The sequence below is a fragment of the Dasypus novemcinctus genome, chromosome 1 (genome assembly GCF_030445035.2).
Source record: "Dasypus novemcinctus isolate mDasNov1 chromosome 1, mDasNov1.1.hap2, whole genome shotgun sequence".
Taxonomy (NCBI): Eukaryota; Metazoa; Chordata; class Mammalia; order Cingulata; family Dasypodidae; genus Dasypus; species Dasypus novemcinctus.
The window spans coordinates 25,574,428-25,580,191 of record NC_080673.1 but is presented as its reverse complement, the minus strand read 5'-3'; the positions used below and the strand labels follow the sequence as shown (position 1 = coordinate 25,580,191).

General features: G+C 38.8%; 1 pseudogene; it reads right to left on the bottom strand.

Moving 5' to 3' along the window:
* Positions 1-1,835: 1,835 nt before the first annotated feature.
* LOC101420707 (pre-mRNA-splicing factor CWC22 homolog) lies at positions 1,836-5,175 on the bottom strand (annotated as a pseudogene).
* Positions 5,176-5,764: the final 589 nt, after the last annotated feature.

Here is a 5,764-nt window from a genome sequence, read left to right as displayed (position 1 = left end):
CCGAGGGACTGAGCACACAGGCGACACAGCACTATTTTGTCTTCCTCACAGAAAAGGGTCAGGACCTGACTGTGCCTCACACACAAGCGTGCTTCTTCCTGCCTCTTCCTCTTGCTCCTGGCCATGTGGAGGAGCTTGGCAGTTTCACTCATCTTTCCCAGCTGACTGTTGCCTCTGAAGTGCCTCTCTTGGCATTGGTGGCAGCACACAGGACAAGGGAACCTGTCCTGTAGATCCTCCAAGGAGTGCTGGATGCAGGAACAGAAGTTCTGTCCACATTCGAAGGTGACAGGGTCTCTCAGGAAATCCAAGCAGATGGGGCAGTTGGCTCCTGCCTGGAGTCCTACCAGAGCTGCCGCAATGGCCACTGGGCTGGAAAGGTCTGCACTGAGGAGGTTTTCGTCAAGAGTTGGGGCTCTTCAGGTTCTCTCCAGTGAGAAGCAATAACGGATCCTCTGTTGCTGAGTTAAGTCCCAAGAGAAGCTCAGCTCACGAAGTGCAGCCAATCACAGACTAGTTGGGCAACTATTCTTCCAGCCCTTGGAAGATATTTTATTGTTCTTGATCAGAAAACAGCGATGACTCCAAGTGTCTTTTGTTTGTGGGGATGAGAAAATATTCTTTAAAAATGTTATTGTGGTTCTGCTCACTGCCACATGGAGAGGCTAAACTTTCTTTACTTATATGGACTTTACTGTTACTTCTGCTCAACATTTTAAACAACAAAAATAAAACATTTTGAGTCAGAATATGTCTGAAAGTCAAATATCAATATGGTAGTCCTACTACTCTAGAACCTAGACATGGATAAAATGGATTTTATGTACTTTTAAAATAAGCAAGCAAAAGAATTCTATTTTATAAGGTTAAATGTCTATTAGAAAATTTAAGATCTCAGGTACAATATTTTATTTTAAAAGTAATAAATCATATGGCTACACATTAATTGGTGAGAGTTACAATGATAGAAACCCTTAAAATTCATATGAAAATTGGAATTATTTCATCCTTAGATTGTACACATTTCCCATCAATATTATCTTTTCCAAAGACCTACTAACACGAATTAAAAATTAAGTACACATTAACTCACCAACAGTTATATAACTTCAAATCTGAGGGAAAAAAGCACTAATCACATAGGATTTCAATTAATTATCTAGCAGTACAGAGATATTACTGAGATAAGTCCTAAATATACATAATATAGCTCTGTATCTTTTACAAGGTTTTAAAGGGGAGTGGGTATAGCTTAGTGATTGAGCACCTGCTTTCCATGTATAAGGTCCTGGGTTCAATTCCTGTTACATCCAAAAAAATTGTTTTAAGACTATATTATACCTAGCTTTACCAAACACTTGTTAAGAAAACTTATACATGTTCAAGATATAAATGAAATGTAAGTAAATCCTCTTTAAAAAATATGAGTGATCACCTAAAAATGATTAAGAATAATAGAACAAATGTTAAAATGAAATGTTTCCCCTATTTTGGTCATTAGTTACAAATAGAAAAAGCTATTAATAATTCATTACAGTAGTTCCATAAAAAATTGGAAATATCAGAAAAAAATATTTTCTCAATAAAAAAAAATCACTGATTCAATGAACATTTGATCATTTTATTCACAAAATATAAGCAAGACATATCCCCCTCTGGCGAAACTTTTTAAATAAGTTTATGTAGAAGACCTTGAGATGTAGCAATTATAAAACATGTTGAAATGAAAACATTTTTAAAATTACAAAATATAAACTAGTAATTTATATGAATTCTCTATAAGGTTCGCCAATCAGTGTAAAAAATGTTTCATTTTGGCCAAATATAAGGCATATTCAGTTTGTGTTATTTTGCAGATTTGTTTGCCAGATTTTTTCCCATCATCTCTTGGCACCATTCTGATACCTATCCTCATCACTTCCAGAGCTTGAATGCCCTCTATTTTTTTCCCTTGACTTTGATATACCTTTTCTTCTAAAATTTTCACTGTCCTTATTTCAGTGTCTGTGTGTCTTATTTTAAGAAAAAGAATTTCTTTTCCCTCCTATCTTGTTTTTTGGATCACCATGCTTATTTTCAAAATCTATGTGCACTTCTTTGATTCTGTCATTCACATCTGAACTATTTCGTTCAGATGGCATCCTTCTGTTTGAAATGTATGTTGCTGTGGGATCTCTCCAATTTGGATCTCTTGAATTTCAATCTCTATGTTTTTCGAACCATCTTTCTCTCTCAGTCCTTGGTTCCTGGGACTTTGTTCTGGTCTTTCTTCATGTTTCCTTTCATATGTTTATTGTTTCCTGATCAATTTATCTGCTTCTTTACTTCTGGCTTCCCCTTGTGCCTTTTTTCTAATTTTTTTTTTTTAGCTGAGATAAAACTATGACTATTGGTAGATGAAGGATCACTCTCCTCACTGGAAGACTCTGAACTGCTATCACCACTGTCAGACTCAAAATCAGAAGAATCAAGCTCTGAAGAGAAGGACATGGAAGAGAAAGAGGAGGGGAAGGATTTATCTTGCTCAACATCTAGTTTCTGGGTCACGATGACCTTTGTTGTATTTTTAAGATGTTCACACAATTCATCTGTTAAACCTCCAAAATGTGTTGATGTAAAGAAGTTGATGGCAAGTCAAGTATTTCTTGGATCATCTCAGGGTAATATCCGTAGAAGAATGGCTGTAGGGTTTCATTCTTTACCCTTGCATTAAGTATAGGAAGACCTGTGTATTCACACAGTTCCTGGAAAGTACTTTGACAAAAAACCTACTGGATGATGTAGTGGTTTCTTCACTCAGCTTTATACATCCAAGAACACTCCATGGAAGTGAATCAGTATATAAAAGGTGAACAAACATCTCAGCAGCATTTCTCAATTTGTTTGTTTCCGAGAGATGGATGGTATCACAGTGTTCTTTGACTATACTTTCAAAAAATTCCAGGTATTCTTTCTTTAGCATGGAAAAACACCTTGCTAATAAGCCAAAAAAATTCTCACATGTCCTTTGTTGGGCACAAAAATCAAGTATCATGTTGCAGAGTTCCTCGGTTTGACTCTCAGGAAACTCCATTTTCAGCAGTTTATGAGCACATTCTTCAAAATCTAAACTTGACTGAATAGTAAGATAAATTGTGCAATGAAATGAGACCAGTCTAATTTCTGTTTTGTCATGAATACCTTTTGTTCTTTTTCATCTCCTTCTCCCTTCTCATCCTCATCTTCCTCCTCCTCTTCACTACTTCCAGCACCTTCGTCTGTTTTCGGGTGACTATTCCCTTCATCAAGAATTTCCTTCTTGGGAAGTGGATGTGGCTCATGTGATAAGGCCTCCTCCTACCATGTGGGAAGACCCGGGTTCAATCGCTGGGGCCTCCTAGTGAAAGAGAAGAAGAGAAAGCATGCCTGTGCGGCAAGCCAGTGCCTGTGCGGCAAGCCAAGTGCCCACATGATGAGCCAAGTGCCTGTGTGGTGAGCTGAGTGCCCGCTCGGTGAGCCAAGTGCCCACGTGGGTGCTCACATGGCAAGTCGATTGCCTGCGTGGTGAGCCAGGTGCCTGCGTGTGAGCGAATGCCCACATGGTGAGCCAAGTGCCCGTGCAATGAGCCAGTGCCCACCAAGTGAGTCACACAGCAAGATGATGACAAAGCAAAAGAGAGATGAAGGGAAGAGTTAAGGTGAAGTGCAGCAGAAACCAGGAACTGAGGTGGCACAATTGACAGGGAACCTCTCTCTACATCAGAGGTCTCTAGGATTGAATCCCAGTGAATCCTGGAGGAGAAAGATGAGAAGACAAAAAGAGAAATAGATACAGAATATCACATAGCGAACTGACACAGCAAAAGCAGCAGGGCAGCGGTAGGGGTCGGAGTGGGGGCAGGGGAGAGGGAGAAGGAAAAAATAAAAGTGATAATCACTTTAAAAAAATAAAGAATTTCCTTCTTAATGACTTTGTACATCTCTTCATTCTCCACAAAATTAGGATCCATCTTGAAAACATTAAGAACATCTTCTGGAATATAATCATCCTCCAGAGGGCGCATTTAGATGAACTGATCATCTTCTTCCTAGGTCAAGTCCCTCTAGGATGACAGGGTGGTCCTTGAATCCATCTGTACATACTGCAAACATCACTTCAATCATATACTGAACTCTTTTGTCAATTTTGGACTCATGGAATATGTTTCAAATATAGCTAAAGTTAAGTAGAAAGAAAAGATAGTAAAATAAACAATAAATATTAAAATACTAAAAAAATACTCAATATCAAAGCCACTTACCTACCATGAATTCCTCTCGGTGACACTCCTGTTAATTTGGGGCCACAATTCTTTTAGAAAACCAATAGCTTCAGTACTATCATCCGTTGGACTTTCCAGGAGCAAAGTGAGCATCTCTAAGCATAAAATTTCACGTGCCACATTTTGGCTAATAAGATGTGCTACAAATTTTGAAGCAATCAAATAAAGTTGCTTATCATTTCTTTCATAGCCTTTTTGAAAATTAAGAATTAACCTCCTGAGGATTAATTTTCTGATTTGTGGAAATTTTGGGTTGATAATTGCCACTAGTGCTGAATAAACTTCGGTGAAGACGGGAGAAGCATGCTGTGCTTGCAAAACAAATCTGGATAGCAGTCCTCTTCCTCGCACTATGTTTTCTTAAAGAAGATCTTGAATAATAACATGTATATTAGAAATGTTGACTTTCTTGACAAGACCATTGATTGACTTCTTTAGGGCCTCCCAGCTCATCCTCTGGTATAAACTGTTTTATCTGTAATCTGTTCTTGTATCATTCTGAACTTTGCAGGTGGACTATATCCTCCACCAGTGCAAGCGAGGAGAGGTTCCAGTTCATCTTTCTTCTTTGCCACAGGTTCATCCTGATCAGGGGAACTCTGGGCTACTGATGGTTCTGGGTTGCTTCTACCAGGAAACAGGGATTGCCGCAATCTTTTCCATCCCATTTCTCTATCTCTCTCTGTCTCTCTCTGTCTCTCTCCCTCTGTCTCTCTGTCTCTCTGTCTTTCTGTCTCTGTCTCTCTTTCTTTCTCTGTGTGTGTGTGTTTCTTGATTTCTCCTTCTGCCTTCTGAAGAGGAGGTCCCCTGATAAGAATCATAGTTTTCTGTTATGACCAGAAGAATGTTTTACCTGTGCCACACTACTTTTCATTTTCTGTTGCCAGTTGACCCAATCAATCAAATACTTCTTAAGTTGTTGCAAATAACATGTACCCAATGGTCTAAATTCCTTGACAGTTCACTGTCTGCAAATGCCACTATCCACTCCATCAATGAGCCATCCTGACTCCAGTTCACTGCAGTGCAATTACTGAGTATGGTAATTATCTGAAGCTCCACTGTGCTGCCATTAGACCGTATATATGTCACTTCCTCTTCCAAAACAGTGACAAAAAAGAAATTGATACAAACTACATAGAGGCCGGCATCCTTCTCCTTTGAAACCAAACTACCAATACTACCTATACCCAAGTCCACCACTCTGGAGCTGCACTGGACTGTGGAAAGAGTTTGGCCTCTGGGACTAGATCTCATGAGCCTGGGTCTGATTCCAGCCTTTGTCACCTACTATCTGGAGAGCCTGGGAAAGTTATCTAACATCTTCAACTTTAAGAGACTGGTAAACATCATAAAAATACCAACTTCAAACATTTCAATCTTTTTCAAAAAAAAAAAAACTAGGAAAAGTATCTGGCACATTTTGTTTTAAACAGGACTTTCTGACAACATTGAATTCATAA